The 19,379-nt window shown below is 36.7% G+C and overlaps 1 protein-coding gene across 1 annotated transcript in view; it reads left to right on the top strand.

Annotated features, from left to right (window-relative positions):
- Positions 1 to 19,379, top strand: part of EYS (eyes shut homolog) — a 435,270-nt gene that overhangs the window by 125,590 nt on the left and 290,301 nt on the right. The window lies entirely within an intron of this gene.

Below are 19,379 nucleotides of genomic sequence, written 5' to 3'. Positions count from 1 at the left end.
CTATGGTTTTTAATATTGCTTATTGACCTTCTATGTACCACTATACCACCAAAAAGATCCTCCTGGATCTTTTCCTCCTTCTTACCTTTCTTCTGGCTTTACTCCTACCCATCTGACTGTTCCTTCTCAGTGTCCTCCATACCCTAAACATGCGTTTCCCCAAAGCCATTGCCTGGGTCCTCTCCTCATTTCCCCCCTCATCCTCTTTTGTTGACATCTTCACTTACAACAAGTTTGATTATTTCTATCTAGGTGACTAAGTTCTCTATGTCCATTCCCAAACCACCAGCTTCCTGCCAGAAGTCTCCACCCGGCTGTCCTATTTGCCGTATCAAATTCAATACACTCAAAACAGAGCCTACTTTCTTCCCTACTAAATGTGCTCATCCTACAAATTTCTCTATTTCTGCCAATGGCATTGCCATCTTTCTATTGACTTAAATATGCAACCTTGGAATCATGATTCCTTGATTCCTTCCTCTTCACTGATCCTCTTACCCAGACTAGTTAGTTGTAAAGTCTTATCAGTTCTACCTGCACTTCTTTCACATTCACCCCTCCTCACAAGACCACTGCAGTTCAGGTTCCTGTCACTTTTAAAGTGAACTACTTCCATAGGCTCCTAAATGGTCTCCTGCCTTGCAGCTTCTCCCTTTTCTAATCCATCCTCTGCATGGCTGCCACATTGAGCTTCCTAAAATACGGGTCTAACCAAGTCACTCCCTTGTTGAAGAATATTTGGCAATTGCCTATCATCTTAAGAATAAAACATAAATGGCTCTACTTGGTATTTCAGTCCTGTACAATCTGTGTCTAGCTTACTTCTTCAGACATCTGCTTCTATGCTTTTTTCATCCTTCTAATATTAATTCCTCCTTACCTTTTATCTGGGAATGCTTATTTTCTTTCAAAATTCAGTTTACATACTACTGCCTATAAGAAGTCTTTCTTGGTATCCCCCAAGTATATAAAGTGCTGGACCTAGAGTCAGAAAGACCTGAGTCCAAACCCAGCCTCAGACCTTAGGAAAATCACCTAACTGCTTTCTGCCTCGGTTTCCTCAACTCTAAAATGGAGATAATAATAGTATCTATCTAAATCCCAGCGTGGTTGTGAAGATCAAATGAGATAGTATTTGTAAGGTACTTGACACGGTGCCTGGCATATAGTAGGTATTTAATAAATACTTTTTTCCTTCCCCTCCCTCACCTTAAATTTCTTATGCTGCTTTCTGATTTCATGTTGTAACTATGCCTCAGTAGAATACAGTTTCATAAAAGAGTTGGTTTTGTTTTTGTCTTTGCACGGCCCACCCCACCTCACCCCATCCCACCCCCAATCTAGCACATTGTAGATGCTTAATAACTGCTTGTTGAATACAATTGGATACTTTTGGTTCTTTCAACTGCAAAAACTTTTTGGCCCTTTTACTTCTATCCCAGCAGATGAGTACTCCCAGATTTGTAGCAGCTCTTGAATTCCCAGGAAGTTACTGAAGCCAAGACTGCTGTTCTCCATCTGTCTCTGGCACCAAAACTGAGATCCTTTTTTTGCATGCAGAACTCATCGTTTTAATACCCATATTGTTCTCCACCAGATTAGGCCACCAGAATCTTCAGCTGGTACAAGATTCAAGTGGGCCCCTTAGGAATATTTTCTGCATAGACTAGAACTTTAACTCCTACCAGTGAAAATCTGACAAAAATTTTTAGATTTAAGTGTACTTCTTTTCAATGTGAGCTGTAGATGTCTTCTTTTAGCCCAATACCACAAAAATAAGTTTAAGGTGTTTTAAGTCCCTAACTATTAAATATTAAATGAAAGAAAATTTGAATAAATTAAAAATGATTTCTTAGTTATTATCAAATACTAGATTCTCCCCACAAAGTACTTTTGTTTGATGGTAGGGAGCAAGCAAGCTTTCCTTCTATTTCACATAGGCTTGTTAGAGTGCTTTTATTACTGAATTTGAATTACAGTAGGACAGAAACTTGACTTTAGATGTTTGCCATGAATTTAAGTTGATCATATCAGTGTCCCTGTCAAATTAGCAGACATTATGAACCTCTTAAAGAGTAGATACAGTATCTTTATCTGATCTGTCTCTTTTACAGGTTTTTAGCTGCTGTACTATCTGTAAAGCCTAAACTATTTAGATTATCTGTATATCTTAATCGCACAAGTCCACACATAATTCAATACATACCATCTCTAACCTCACTCCTCAGTCAGAATTAGATACTAACCAATGAATAGCAATGGTGAGAGTCTGCATTTGTTCCTGCAAAATTGTGTATTCTTAAATTTTTGTTGTTGTTCAGTTGTGTCCAAGTCTTCATGACCCAAATTTGGGGCTTTGCTGGCAAAGATAATAGAGTTGTTTGTAATTTTCTTCCCCGGATCATTTTTATAGATGAGGAACTGAAGCAAAATGACTTAGGTCAAAATTTCAAAACTATAAAAGATACCACAAAAATGTAACTTTTTCTAGTGGCACAGTGCATAGAGTGCTAGGCTTGGAGTCAGGAAGTCCTGAGTTTATAACTGGCCTCAGGTACTTATTAACTGTGTGGCCTTAGGGAAGTCACTTAATTTCTGTCTGCCTCAGTTTACTTAATTGTAAAATGGGGATAATAAGAGCATCTACCTTCCCAGGTAAGGATAAAATGAGATAATAATTGTAATGTACTTAGCACAGTACCTGGCATACTATATAAAGGTTAGCTATTATTTCTGTTAGGTACCAACTGAACTACAGCATCTGATACTGAGTTATGAAATTTTGAAAAAGAATAGAAGTATTGTGATTATTTTTACAATGTCCCCAAAATTATATGTGATCTGAAAGAATTATTGGTCTAGACACTTACTGATTTCTGAAAAGGAAAGAAAAACAAGCATAAAAGTTAAATATTTAACAAAGTGTTAGTTCTGGAAGTCAGTGAGTAAGCAGTATATCTTTAACTAGTTTTGAAGTAACTCCTCCTTCCTTAATGTTTTCTATCCAGACTTCCCTTTCAACATCTTTTTGAGGTGGAATTTAATTCAATTTTAAATAAATGGTCACTTATCTCTGAACAAAGTAACAGTAGACTTATAAGGTTCAGCCATACCTCATTTTATTGCATTTCTATTTGTTGGATTTCACAAATACTGCATTTTTTAAAAATTGAAAGTTTGTGGCAACCCTGCATCAAGCAAGTCTATTGGTGCCATTTTTCCAACAGCAAATGTTCATATCATGTCTCTGAGTCACATTATGGTATTCTCATGATATTTCAAATCTTTTAAGTATTAATTTTCCTGTTATAGTGATCTTTGATCAGTTCTTTGATGAGACTATTGTAATTGCTTTGGGATGCCACCAATCACACCCAAATAAGATGGTAAACTTAATCCATAAATGTTGTATGTGTTCTGACTGCTCCACCAGTCATCTGGTCCCCATCTCTCCCTTTCCTTGGGCTTTCTTATTCCCTGAGATACAACAATATTGAAATAAGGCCAATTAATAACCCTACAATGAATGACCCGTAAGTGTTCAAGTGAAAGAAAGAGTCAATCAATGCAATAAACTTCATTGCTGTCTTATGTTCAGGTCTGACTTCAGATGCTTTTTAGCTCTGTGCCCTTGGGCAAGTCACCTAACCCTATTTACCTCAGTTTCCTCATCTATAAAATGAGCAGGAGAAGGAAAGGGCAAACCACTCTAGTATCTTTACCAAGAAAATCCCAAATGCATTCACAAAGAATCAGATATGACTGAAATACAACAAAAACAACAAATTTTTAGTACCAAACTGTAGTTTAAAAGCTGGCATGTATATTGTCTTAAAGGAAATAGATAATTAATAAAGAATTTTAAACAAGGAAATAATACAGCTAGACCCATGCTGTGGGAAGCTTATTTTGGCTGACTTGTGGTTGAGATGAGGAAGAGAGTGGAAGGAAGCAGGGAGACCAATCAAGATGCTACTACAGTTCTCTGGGCAAGAAGCACAGTTTCCCAGAACCTAGCACAGAGCCATGTGCATAATTGGTTCTTATAGTGTTAGCAGGGCAATGAAAAAATGTTTTTTCTTTTAATAGGCACAAGATAGAACTCTAAATTTAATTCCACTTGGAGTAGTATGGAGCCTCAAAATTGAATGAATATGATCTAGCCAATCCATAGCTCGTATAAAGAATTAGAAATTAGATCCTGAATCTGTCATGAAGAACCATTTTTATTGAGAGAAGAGCCTTAGATATCAATAACCTTGGATTTTTGTGCTGCTTCTAGATGGATAATCTTAGGCAAATGCTTTCAAACTTTCTGGATCTCATTTTCTTCATCTTTGAAATGAAGGGGTTGGGCTTGGTGATCTTGAAGGTCATTCATTTTATGACTATCATCTATATAGCTTTCTTTTTAAGCTTCTGGAGTTCTAAATAAACACATAAAAATAGCTGATGAATTCAAAGATCTGACAGAAATTGCATTTTCAACACCAACCTCTCTCTCTCTCTCTCTGTCTCTCTCTCTTTTTCTCTTTCCTTCCTCTTTCCTAAAATCTTACAACCAGTGCACTCTGAAACCCATAGGTTGAATAGCAATGGATCCTTGACCAAGCTCCACTCAATGGCTATTTTTTGGACCCTCCTGGCTTACAGGAAATGTCAATAGGAACTGTTTCTCTTTGAAACAACAACCCTAAGGCTCCTGCCCCTCCCAGCATGATTTATTTGTTTTCTTTTCTATTTAAAGGGGCTATCCCCTGACCACTCCTTAAAGAGGGGTATTCACTGAATGGACATTACCTCACTTTAAGTTTGAGTACCTGAAAAGGTCTTAGTTTAAAAGGCCAAAGTCTCCCATTGCATCCTGGGCTATCTCCAGTCATTTTAATGAAAATCTGGTCACTGGATCCACATGGCTCAGAAAGAGAAAGTGAGGCTGGTGACCTGCACAGCCCTCTCTCACTCAAAAAAAAGTCAAATCCAAGTCATGTCATCATTTCTCTGATGTCATGGTCCTCTTCAAAAAGGAAGGATGAACACAACCTGGTAAGGAAACTTCTTTACTAATGCAAGTAGGTGATTGCTTTGGAACTTGTAGCCTTGAAATGTCTAGAGCACTGACAAGTTAAGCGATTTGCCCGAAGCAATACATACAATCACTGTGTGTCAGAGGCAAGGCTTGAACTCAGGTCTTCTTTGACTTTGAAGCCAGTTCTCCATATTTCACACTAACTGTCTTAAACATCTTCCTTTAAAGATATCAACTCCTAAAGTCTATTACTTTCAGCATTAAGTATTTCTCTGATTCTTTTGAAAAAGTATTCTATTCTCAGCAACCATACAACAGTGTGAATTATACTTAAATCAGTTATTTTCACTTTAGTATGAATTGGTTAATCACTTTAAGTTATTTTATTTATTATTTATTTTTAACATGTGAAATTAGAGGAGTTTTAGTAGGAAGAAGGAATGAGAACATGAGCAACAGGTTCACAATTGTGATAGGACCTGTGTTCCCCATTTCCCCCAATGAGGAGTTGTTTTCCCTAGAAAGCAATCAAGCTTTTCTTGAAATTTGATTAGCCCCTGACCCCTGCAACAGCTTCTTGGTCACCTAAAAGTATAAAGGCCTCACCAATATGAAGCTGGACCTCCCACCTCCCTGTGTCTTGGTGGATTTCTGAAGATCGTACAAGTCCCAATTCCCTGCCTTGCTAGCTAGACATATGCCTATATGAAGCCAGTGGGGGATGGGGGGGCACCTCTCATTCAAGAAGCTAAGCATCGTTGTATCCTTTTTGCATATCTTGCTGCTTTAATAGCAAAGTACACCTTCCTTTGCTAACTGTTAAATGACTTGAGAGAAATTCATTTCATCTTTAACATCAAACCTGAACTAAACAGGCACTAGCGTTAGACCCAGCTCTAACAAGGAACCACAGAGAAGACAAGGGAGGAAAAGAATATTGCTTGAAAAGTGAGCTAGAATGGCTTTGGGCAAGGAACAAAAAAGCTACCTATGTCACATATTCAGAGCTGGCCTTCCTGGGCACATTAGCACCTTCTCTACTTACTCTAAGTATGTATGTGTGTGTGTGTGTGTGTGTGTGTGTATATACATATATACACACATATATATGTATATATATGTATGTATACATATATATACACATCATACACATACATTATATATATATATACACATTTTATATATATATATATATATATATATATATATATATATATATATATATATATATATATATATATATATAATGTCGCTGTGACCTGCTCAGTTCCTTGTACCTGCTCCAAGTTTTTTTTTTGCCAACATGTATGCACAGCAGCCATAAACAAAGAGATGGTGACCCAGTTTCTGCTCTCTGAGTCAAAGCTCTGTGATATTAGACGTTGTATGTGCTTCTGGTGTATCCTCTTCAATAAGTTCACAAGCATCTATCAGCCAGCAGCAATTCTTGCCATTCTTTCTGATGTCCGTCTTAACCATAAAGAATAACATGAGTACCTAAGAAAAGAGTGGAATCTATACTTTAGCGAGTCTCTTTCAATGTTTTTGAAATTCTTATTTGCCTAGAGCTTGATTTCTTTACAGATATTACATATCTTTCAAGATTTTTGTTCTTGTAGTGATTTGGAAGCTTATACATCTCTAAAAATAACGACCTTTCCAGAAACTTCCTCTTTATCTGAGACCAGGTAAAATTGTGATTCTGTTAGGAGGGTATCATATCTATTTGTATGTTTTTCACTAGGTCAATATAATTACCAATACTTACTAATATCAGAGGTACTCATCAAATGCTTATTCTCTCTGTTTTAATGACAGTAGTATCTATTTTGCCCTTTCACTGTATTCACTTATTTTCACTTCCAAACTCATTTCATACATTGAATCGGGTCTCTTTATTTCAAGGGAAAAATTAACAAGAAATATACCCACAACCTTCAATTTCTGCTCTTATAGTTTCTGCTTACATAGATTTTTAAATTCTTTACTTTTCATGTCATAGGCTGAATACAGTCTTCTCCCAGTTGTGCATTTTAAAGAAGTGATTCGTAGTTTAGCCAAGGAGAGTAAAAGGGATGGTACTGAGGAGACAAACTCAAGGGAATTCATTGAATCACAAATTCATCACCCTAAAGGTCCTAGTCAAACCTTCTCATTTTAAAGATTAAGGAACTGAGTCCCAGACGGTGAAGTGACTTATTCTAGTCCATGTAGGAAGGAGAGGGAATAAGTATTATTGAGTGCTTATTATGTGCCAGGAACTATGCTAAGTGTTGTACTTCTGTATCATAGCTCATTCTCGCAACAGTCCTGGGAGGTAGATACTACTATTGTCCCCATTTTATACTTGTGAGAACTGAGGCAGACAGAAAATAAGTGACTTGCTATGGTCACTAGATAGTATCTGAGTCTGAATTTCAAATCAGATCTTCCTGACACCAGACCCAGCCCTCTATCCTTGGTGCCCTTTAGTTGTCTCTTACTACAAGAAGTAGAAGAACTAGAATTTGAACTGAGGTTCTCTTACTGCAAATCCAACTCGTTTTCTACTGTGCTATCTATGCAGCCTCCAATCTGATATGAGGATTACTTGGAGCCAATATGAGATTTTAACCTTTCAGAGTAGTGAATATATTATATTCTTCACATAATTACCAAAATAATCTTCATAAGCACAGTTCTGACCTTGTCATTCTCCTGGTAAAGAATGTTCAATGGTTCCCTATTGCTTCTGAGATAAAATACAAATTGCCCAGCTTAGGTATCTAAAGTCCTAAAGCTCTGACTTCAGCCTATATTTCCAGAGGTATTTCATACAATTCCTTTTCATGCGTTCAGTGTTTCAGACAAACTGGCTTATTCACTGTTCAAAGAATTTGCTGCTGCATTTATTACTTTCATGTGTTTGCACAGAATAATCCTTATTATGCTGGTACATTCTCCCTTCACCTCCTTAGCTTTCTGGAAGGATCAGCTCAAGTTCCACTTCCAGCCCAAAGTCTTTCATTATCCCTCTAATCATCAGTGCCCTATCCCTTCTCAAATCATATTGCATTTATCTGTTTTTGTGTTTATCCACTCAGTGAAGTGTAAAATGCCTTGGATATTTTTCAGGTATATCTTTGTATCTTTAGCACCTAACACAATGCTTTGTATATATCAAATGTTTAATTAATGTTAGTTGAATTGAACCTTGCTTTTGATATTTCATAGGCATAGATATGTTGTCTTCTTTCTGAAACGGGAAACTAGCACATACAAAGGCAACCTCTGATAGTGTCTCTTCAAGTGGTAGAGCCTGGAAGCCTGCTTTCAGCATCCTCCTGATGGCATGTAATGCAAGGGCCTTGGAAAGACTTTGTAGAATGCATATATATTGGGTAACCGGTGCTGGTTGGCTAACCATGTGGTAAAATCACAGCCTCTTGATTTATATCACTTGTAGAAATGGAACTGGAGCTACCTTCGCAAAGCCAAAACCTCAGCCATTTTTTCCCCTTGAGTATTTTGTTCACAGTTGGACTTCTTCGCTGATGGAGTTTAGTGAGAAGCACTGCAAGACTCCCATTTTGCTCCATGAAAAAATTATCCTTAGTTCTTGGCCTCTGCATTGGTTGTTTTTCATTTTTTAGGTGAAAAAATTGGAGGCTCCAACCTTATAGGTTTTGAAAGGTCCAGAGAGAGAATATTGAAATATTCAGTCATCCTAACATCCTTGTTTTTTAAGCAGCCCAGATGAGACTGACTCATCCACCTGTCAGGCTGCATTTGGCATAGAATTTGGTGGAACCAACGTTACATAAGAAGTAAGCTAAAGCTGAGCATGCTTTCCTCAGAAACTGAGGTGGGAAAAGGGACAGTGTACTCCCAAGTAAATATGTCTTTATAAAAGCTAATGATGTAAATAGGTAAATGGAAATCGAATACTAAATAATTTGGGTTGAGGATGAAGATGGGAGCTAATGGTACTAGAAGACAGATATCCCCAAACCCCTCAGGGTAGGGGACTGATTCTAGGTGAGTCAGAACACTTCTATTAATGCAATATATTTTTAGACTCTAGATGAAATCAAATTGGGTACCTGACCTGTATTAATAATCAGAAAAAACACAATACTATCTTCCTACCAAATAGCATACTTGATTTTCCCCACATAGGACATTGTCTTTCATCTCTGTGTCTTGGCAAACATATCCCTCTGTGTCAAAAATATTCTCTCCCCTCACCTCCACCACTTGTGAACCCTAGCTTTCTTCAAGGCTTAGCTAAAGCACAACCTACCTTGAGAAATTTATCCTGACTACCCTAGTTCTTAGTGCTCCCCATATCCAAATTATTTAGTATTTATTTTGCATATTAGGATGGTGAACAGTTGTTCTTTACTGTTGTTGCTCAGTCATATAGTTATGTCCAACTCTTCTTGACCCACTGAGCCGCAACATGCCAATACTGTCTATGAGATTTTCTTGGCAAAAACACTAGAGTGGTTTGCCATTAACTTCCCCAGTGGATTAAAGCAAACAAAAGTTAAGTGACTTGTCCAGGGTCACACAACTAGAGTGTGTAAGACTGGATTTGAACTTGGGTCTTACTGACTTCAGGCCCAGCCCTCTATCCATTGTGCCCTCTTACAATAGGAGATAGCAGAATTACGATTTGAACCCAACTCCTCTAACAGCAAATCCAACTCTTTTTTCCACTGTGCTATGTAACCTCCAATCTGATGTGAGAATTACTTGGAGTCGCTGACTCCAGGCACAGTGCTCTCTCTCTATCTACTGAACCACCTAGCTGTCCATGGGGTTTTCTTGGCAAGGATACTGGAAAGGTTTGCCATTTCTTTCTCCAGTGAAATTGTTTTTGATGAATTTCTTTGCAGTCTGTCCCACCCTCATTTTTACAGTTGATAAAGTCAAAGAAATTAAAGTGAAAATAACGGATGTAATAGGATAAGAGGCCATTGTACTAATTGTAAAAAATAAAGGTACATTATGTGCCACCTATAAAGACCCTGATTGGGTTTCAATAGGAGCTTTGAATTGATAATTAGAAAATCATCACAGCCAAAGAGTCCTTTAAATAGCCAAGGCTCCTGGGCCTGGAATTAGTTGACAGAGTTTTCAAGAATTTGAGCCAGTCCAGGTTAAGAAGCAGCCTTGTGGAATGTGACCCCTGTGCCTACATGAGATGGCAGCAAGGGGATAGAATGGAATTAATTCCATCTCCTCCAGCAACTGAAGAGTTTGTGAGTTTAGGAGGGTCCAGGCAAGAGCCAGCAATTAAACAGAAATACATTTTATAGACAGACAAAATTACAGAGAAAGGAAACAACTTCAAGGATCATGGTCCCTGGAAACAGAAAAAAAAAATCTTACCATAGATTCGAGGGAGAATTGGCCCTGGAAATCAAGAGGTGAGCCATAGGAGGATTCCTTAAGCAGAGAGAGAGCATTGAAGTCCTTCAATACCAGAAATGAAAATTGCCTTGGCCATGTTTTCCCTACATGCATGTCTCACTACAACTTCCAAAGTTTGTGCCCACTTTTCCCACAGACTCTGGATATTTATGGGAGATTGTTCCCCAGGTATGTGGGGGAAATGTTTTGTAGGAAGGAAGGGAATAAGCATTTGTTAAGTGCCTGTTGTGTACCAGGCATTGTGCTAAGTGCTTCACAAATGTTATCTTATTTGTTCCTCACAACAAGCCTGCTAAGTAGGTGTTACTTTTATCCCCATTTTACAGTTGAGGAAACTAAGTTAAGTGACTTACCTAGGTCACACAGTTAGTATCTCAGACTGGATTTGTACTCCAATCTTCCTTTCTCCACATCCAGTGATCGATGCCACCTAGCAGTCTGTAGCTACTGTTCCTACCATGGTATCTTGACAAATGCTTTTTCTTTAAGTAAATTGTGTGAATTGGTTAACTTTTCATGGAAAGTTCACTAGCAGGGATCTCTGAATTGTTAGGACTTCATATCCATATAGGAACTAACATCCTAGAACCCACTGCCTTCTGGTGAGGTAGTCCAATGAAAGTATTACATGTATTTTGTATTTACTTATTTGTGTACATATTGTTTTCCAGCAGCACAGTGTAAGCTCCTTGAAGGGAGGGACTGTTTTGTTATTGTCTTTATATCCCTATCACCCAACAGTGGACCTGGTTCACAGTAAGCACTTAATAAATGTTATTTAAGTTCAGCCAATTCTAACAAAACTCTTAGACATAAAATATTTCCCTGTAGTTTCTCAAGACATATCACAAGTTACTTGAAGGCAATGCTTTTAATATAATACGCTTCATAAATTCCACTATTTCAAAAAGAAAATATTTTCTTTTAAGGGGGAGAAGAAGGCAGGAGAGATTCTGTTTATTCTTACATCTTCCACAAGAGAGGCAACCCCTACTAGCTGCAGGATAGCATCAAATCCTAATAAGTATGTGTAGCCTTCTTCCAAAGATCAACTGCCAATTAATCAATCAACAAGGTTGTATCATGCATCTACTATGTGCCAAGTACTGGGTTAGAAATTGTGGCTGTGCCTTTTAGACTCTGCATTTCATGTCAAGCTGGATTTTCTTTTTGGTCTTTTAGCTCAATAACCTTCCCAGCCTCTCAAGATGTGTATCTGTGATGGAAGAGAGAGAAGAAAGATGAATATTGTCTAACTACTGAGCTCTGACTGATTATAGAAGAGATTACATTGGAAACAAATAAAACAAAAACACTGAAAGATTAAGATGCAGAAGACATAGTTATGCCCATACTTTAAAGAAAAACATGATCTAAATAAATCACTCAGATTTTATTTTCCCCACAGAATGAAATGAGCTAAGAAATAAATATTGAAATTGAAGGAGGGAATAAAGCATCCAAATCCTGTAACATATATTAAGAATGAAATGTTCCCTCAAAATATTCTGTGGGTGCTGCTCTATCACCCAGGACTTACCACCAAGTAATCTACCCAACTATATAGACAGCCTAGATGACTTCAGTGGATAGAGTATTGGATTTGGAGTCAAAAAGACTTGAGTTCAAATCTAGCCTTAGACTATTTATATATATGTGTGTGTGTGTGTGTGTGTGTGTGTATAATTATGTTTTATAAACTATATATAAAATATGAACTATTTTATATATTTTTTTAACTTTCACCCTGGGCAAGTTACTTAATGTGTCAGCATCAGTTTTCTTATCTACAAAATGTAAACAGTAATAGCACCTACTTCAAAAAGTTAGTTGTGAGGATCACAAGAAATATTACATAGAAAGCTGTAAAACTTAAAATGCTATATAAATGCTAGTTATTTTTATATAGATTGGTACAGAGGTTTCATATAGTTTGTATAGTGATTTTATTCTTTTATTATATATAAGGCCCTGTGCTAGATGCCAGCCACATAAATACAAAGAATTAAACAATTCATGTTTACATCCTAATGGGAGAGAGTGCCATAAATACACAGAAACAATAAATGTAAAGAGAATAAATACAGATAAAGTAAATAAATATAAACTGGTTGCAAGGTCATTTGAAAGAAGGGGCACTAGCTTTATATGTTTTATGAATGCCCTTCTGCTAAGTGAATTCTTCAATCCTGCCCCTAAATGCTCAGAGTTCTCCCCAATGCCCATTGCACTCAGAAAGGTTAAAGTTACCCAAGAGGTTTGACAGTAGCAACATTCTGAGAGAAAACCCCCATGTTTATTTAATTTTGACAACCAGTATGGGAGTATATTTATTGGAAGAGGAAAACTTTAGGGGAAAGCATTTTTTTAAAAAAATTGATCATGGCTAGGTCTTGAGAGACACTACTAGGAGACTGTTAAATATCTATAGCATATACTATGGATCCCAACACTTGTGAATTAAAAATGTGCAGTCAAAAGTAAAATTTCTGTTCTTGAAAAATGTCCTATATGGCTCGACAGCTGGTTAGATGTTCCCTTGACAACTGCTCTGGTTAATCAAGGGTGTAAATGAAGCTGGGAATTCAATGTTACATGGTCTTCCTTGCTGTTCTTTAAAAAGCAGATTTTTCTCAGGTAGAGCAGCTAGTTTTCCTCTGTGATTTGTTAGTAAGTGGGCTTGGCCTCTTCTGTCTCCCAGAAGGTAAAACAATCTCAGACCAGTGATCATGTCATCAGGAATAAACAACCAGTTATTACAGTTTTCTGATTGTTGTTTTTAAGCAGAGACTCCAGGTCTTGTCTTGACCTTTTTCACATTGTTTTGACATTTAAATGTTGCAGATGCCAGTGGACAGTGACCCCAGAAATGCGACTGTTGCTAATGGTATAAGAACCCTAAAGTATTTTAACAACATTTATACAGTTGTAAATTTTCCTTTTCCCCTGATTGCATCGCATGCATATGTCAGTTAGGAAAACTGCACTTCCTCAGACATCTTCATCCATATTGTTGCATGCGTAATCAGTTTAAAACATTTTATTATATTCTCCTTGTTATAAATGGGGAGATAAAACAATCCCACTATCAATTACATTTTAAGATAGACTTCCCAGTGACTCATAGGAGCTGTCCAGTGCTATGGGTAAACCATTCTCTTTGCCGTGTAACTTGACTGCCATCTGGTGACCATGAATTTGCTGCTTGTGATATTTCTGGTCTGCTCTCCTCCTGCCGAACTGTCACAGTATAAGGTAAAACATTTGCTTGAACAAGGAGATTATATCTGCTAACATTTGAATTTAAAATGTCTCCATCTTAATGCTGGCTTAAAAAGATCCCTTTTAATAACAGTTCCAAGACTAGCCTAATCCATTCCTAATGCCTATATACCCACCAGTTATGTCAGAGCAGGAGAGTCCTATTTGGTAAAAGCTAAAGTAGTTCATTATGTATTAGCAATTCGATCAACAGTCATTGAGAGATTAATCCCATTACTGAACACATTGCAACTAATCACTTTAACAAACTTGGTGGGGAGGGGCACAGAGAAAGACTAGGCATGAGGGGATCTTTCTACAAAAAGTTCTCACACATTAAGAGGATATAAACCTATTTGTAAGCCCTGTGTTTATTGTTGATTTTATCCAAAATCCACAACAGACAAGATGCCATTATTAGTTGTAGAATAGCCAAGCCTGTTGACAAGGGAAATGAACATTTATGTTTTGCACCTACATATAGTATGATCATCAGTCTTGTAAAATCCCCTACAAGCTGCATTTGTGACACAGCTATCATTGTTCCAGCACCGCTTCAGAGCTATCAGGCTCCTGTAATTATGTGAGAACAACACTGAATGTACCCTCCTGCTACTGGCCTACAAGATCTCTGAAAATCATTCCATCTAGAGATGGTACATCAATGAGTCCTCTGACTTCCAGATCTGATACATCAAGAATGAATACTTTGGAAACAGGGAGAAGGGAATTGGGAATAGTGTACTTCCTATCTCTGCCACATCTTTTTCGAGAAGGCAAACATTCAACTTTATCTGAATTTGAAAGAGATCTCACACACACACACACACACATGCACACACACACACACACACACACACACACACAACATGATGGTGATAGATCGAAATGCTATTAGCACAAAATAAACCTGACTCACCACAAAACCCAAAGAAATGAAACCTTCCACATTAAAAGTACAGATTCTTTACCATTTTGCTCTCTAAAAAATTCAGTCTTAAAGACAATGAAAAGAATTTAGGAAAACAGAGCTCTGGAATTTTCAGACCTCTTGAAAAGAAACTCACTTACTATTTCAAGTATGCACCTCTGTTATTGCCACTTTAAAGTTATGCCATTATACCTGACAAGCTTCAGAATAATCTCATTAATGGCATATATAAATGCTTTTATGTTTGTAGCTATGGGAATCCAGATGGAAAAATCTGCCCATTTGAAATGGTTGAGCTGGGACTGCCAAAAGGAAAGAATTATTTAGAGCTGTTCAGCCTCATTAGGATCATTTGCTTTAACTTGAAAATGAGGGAGATAAATGAGCCTTTGACCAAGTAGGAACCAGTTCAGTTGTTTCTTACCACATGTCCCCTTCTAAAGTCATCGAAGCAATGTTCTTCCTCGGAGAAATCTAACAGGTTTACTTTCTAATAGGTTGTTATTGTTTCCATTTTTATTTTCACAAGTCAGAGATAACTCTGAATGTGTACTGTACTTTTAAACCGTGTTGACTCTTTCGTTGAATTATAATGCTCCCATTGGAGGTGATTCTAATGCCAGCACTCTTAGTTCAGATTTGAGCTTAGCAGGAAATGAGACACTCAAAAGTTATTAAGCACGTTTGCTTGGACCTAACACGGCAATAAGAGCTTTTAGCTCCTCTCATTTCCATATGGAAACATGTCTGGTCAACAGGAAAGGATATGGTGAAGGGCATCATGTTTTACATGGTCTTCAGAACTATACCAGATGTAAGTAGCCCAGTTGTCTGAAGCTAGGATGTTTTTATGCTTTTAGGTGACCAGAAGCTGTGTTAGGAAGCATTTCTCCCTCTATGCTAGGATCTAGCATGAACTGTCTAAACAATGTCAAGGAGCTGACCTCCACAGTGACTCTAAATTTATATATAAATAACTGCTGTGACTCAGAATAAAGGTCTAGAGTAGGCAGAGAGGATGGATATCCAAGAGGACAAGAGGAATCCTTTATGGAAAGGAGCACACAAAAAAATATGAATTTTTTAAAACTAATAAACAGGATTCATTCCTAAATAGGACTAGTTGAAGGGAAGAAGAAGAAAGGGAAATCTATTTGACTGACAGAGATGGGGAAAAGATGGGAGTGTGGGAAGAATTATATAACCAGATAAAAGCAGGAGAGAAAAGTGAACTAATAAACAAAATTCCAAAGGGAAACATCCAAAAGATGAAAGTTGAGGAGTTAAGAGGTGAGAGGAAGAGTGCTAGTGGGAATACAGTCACCTTAAAAAGAGATTGAGAAAAAGTAACTGAAGAAGCAAAAAATCATAACTTGAAAAAAACTAATATTAGAGATAGAGGAAAACATACACTTCACTCTCATTATTTTAAATGTGAATGGATTAAATGATCCCATAAAATAAAAAAAAGTGATAGTTTGGCTGAGATAAACAAAACCCTACAATCTGATGCTTACGGAAATGTAATTCTCATCAACTATTTCGGAGAGAAGAATGATGACAACCAATGTGTGATCTTAAATAGAACTCTTAAGGTCACTCAGTTATGTCAGTGCAATAGCCACATTAGCACAAAATAACAGAGAAATTAATCTTCCCACATTTGAAAATGTACATTCTTCATAAATTTTGCTATCTAGAAAGTCAATATCATAGGCAATGAAAAGAATTTAGAAAAATAGAACTCAGGACCATCTCCTTTTCTGCTCAAGGTATTTATCACAGTGCCTGGCACTCTAACAAATGCTTGTTCCTCCACCTTTCTTCTTCCTTCTGAAGAACATCTTTGGTGAAGTTTTTATATCTCTTTTCATAGTAAATCAATTCCAAGTCTTAGTTTACTTATCTGTAAAATGCATTTATAATTATATAATTATATGTGGATTTAGTTCAGCTCCTTCAATAGCATAACAACTCTCAACTCCTTATTTGGTGTCTGAACAATATCACATTTTAATAATACCAATAAATATTTGTCAGTGTTCTTGTAACTACATGATTCTTAGTATCCTCTCAATGGAATATCTCAAAATCTATCCTTTCACTGTGATCCTTATTCATGCTTACTCACCAAAACACCTTGCAATCTTTCAGAACCTTTGACCACAATCTGACATCTCATAGGTGGAGATAGATGCTCACTTTTTTCTTCCCATTGCCTAACGTTACAAAATGACTACTTATGTATGAATCCATGCAGCATCATTGCAGTTTGGGTAGGAGGCTATACAGTCAGCAGGTTGCCAACAGTAAAAAAAGAACCCTGTCTTGAGATAGACCTTCTCTATGACACTTTAATGTGCCTACAAGGTTTCCTCTGACCTCATCACCTCCACCTTACTCATCATTTCACAACTCCAGCTCTCTTCTCTATATTTATTGATCCCACTGAACTCATAGAATTATAGGTGACAAGATCTAGAAAGGATCTTGAAGACTATCAAGTCCAATCTGCTCATTTCACAAGTGAAGAAGCTGCATTTGGGAGAGATTTGATGACATGCCCAGGGTCAAACAGCTAATGAGTGATTGAAGCAGGTTTTCATCTCAGGTATTCCCTAACTCCAAATCCAGCACTCTGCCCATGTTGCCACTTGCTTCTTCAGCTCTTTGGAACTACCACATTAAGAAATTCTTTGTACCCTCTTGGGTCATACATAGGATTATACACTTTTCCTTCTAGGTCAATCTGGGTCTGTTAATACTATCTAAATAAATAAATAAACAAATGTGTGAATATATATATACATGTGTATGTATGTGTGTACACATGTACACATACTACACACACTATATATATAGTTTTTTATAGATAACTAAAATATATATTATATATATGTAGATATATACATATATATACATATATATATATATATACAAACTAACAATCTACTTAATGTGGAATGATATCACAACAGTTAGACCTCTGGCCAAAAGTAAAGACTTGTGTTCAAATTAAGCCTCAGACACTTATTAGCTACATGACCCTGGACAAATCACTTAACCTCTGTTTGCCTCTATTTCTTAAATGATAAAATAGGGATAATAGCACCTACTTCCTGGGGTTGCTGTGAAGATCAATATTTCTACAATGCTTAATACATGCCTGGCAAGTAGTAAGACCTTAATAAATTCTTATTTCCCTCCTTCTCCTTCATTATTCATGCTATTATTCACAGTAGTTATAATGATTCCTTAGTACTTTCAGATTTAGAAAGGACTTTACATACATTATCTCATTTTAACTTCACAGAAGTGTTGTAAGATAGGGGCTATTATTGTCCTCCCTATATAGATGAATAAACTGAAGCTCTGAAAGTTTGTGACTTGTCCCGAGTAACACAATTAATAAAGTTTCAAAAAAGGAATAACCAGTGCCCCAGACTGCCTTTCTTGTGTGCATTACAAATAACTGCAAGGGTATAAAATCTAGCTACATGTGTAAAAGTCTATCTAATTGGATCAGAGATTAGATTTCTAAACTATCCCACAAAATGGGTAGCCTGCCCATAGGGAGAGGGGAAAAAAATTTCCAAATATTGAAACTCAGACCTTCTTGACTCCAAGTCCACCTCTCTATTCAATAGGACACAAGTACAAGAGATTGAAAATCACTTTCAGGGAGGTGTTATGAACAAATCTGGTAAATATGACAAGTAGAATTTTTCTTCAGAGACCAATCCTAGCCTTCTATGATGTTTGACATATTTTTTACCAGTGAACTGAATTTAAGCACGTATGCATTATTTACAGATGATGTCAATTCAGAAGGAGGTGTGTTGTCTAAATGTCGATCAAATTCAAAATAGTCTTTGGTCAGCTGAATCTGTTGTTAAAAACAATCAGAATGAAGTTTAGGAGGGATATGATAGAACAATAAACCTGTGGTGGAAAAAATGCAAATATAAGATGGGGGAAAATTTTTTATTTTAGATAACTTCAGAAATCTAGATGACATGATAATAAAGACAAATTCCCCTGAAATTAAAAGTTGTTTATATTTATAGAAGATGCCAACTAGTGGGGGTCAAGGGTTAGGTGGGCTGACAGTCCTTTGTGCTACATATTTTTTCTTAAATGCATATTAGATTTTTTTTAAATGCATATTATTATATTTCTACTAGGCTCCAGCATTTGAAAAAACTGAAAAATATTTGATTATTTTTGTAGACTATTTCTAATCTTTACTAACTCCCTTAACCTTTTATTCTTCTTTATCTCTGAGTCTCAGTACCAGACAGTACATTAATGACATGCTTCCTAAGTAGTGATAACTGTATCACAGTATAATCTCAAGGCTCAGAGGTATGCTGTCTTTCATTTCATATTCTATTCCTATTTCCCCCATAGGCCTGGAAGGGGAAATTTCTACCCAGGGAGTTTAGCATTATTCAACATTGATGTTACTTGTCCAACAATCACCTACTCAAGGGAGACCATATGCCAACCACAGTTAACACTTACAATTCATCAATAGCCACTCACACATGTAAAGTTGTAGGGTTTTTTTTCTTTCAGTAAACATTTCAAGGGATGAAATCAGAGACAGTAGAAAAGGAAAGGATAAATATCATGTTAGAAAACTTATATCTTTTACTTGTCCTAAAAATGTTTACATATTCCCTTGAGAAACATCTTCCAGCATTATGTTCCAGGCTGAAGTTTTTCCTCACTCAAGGA

The sequence above is a fragment of the Notamacropus eugenii genome, chromosome 2 (assembly GCF_028372415.1).
Source record: "Notamacropus eugenii isolate mMacEug1 chromosome 2, mMacEug1.pri_v2, whole genome shotgun sequence".
NCBI lineage: Eukaryota > Metazoa > Chordata > Mammalia > Diprotodontia > Macropodidae > Notamacropus > Notamacropus eugenii.
This window is presented reverse-complemented; position numbering and strand designations above follow the sequence as displayed.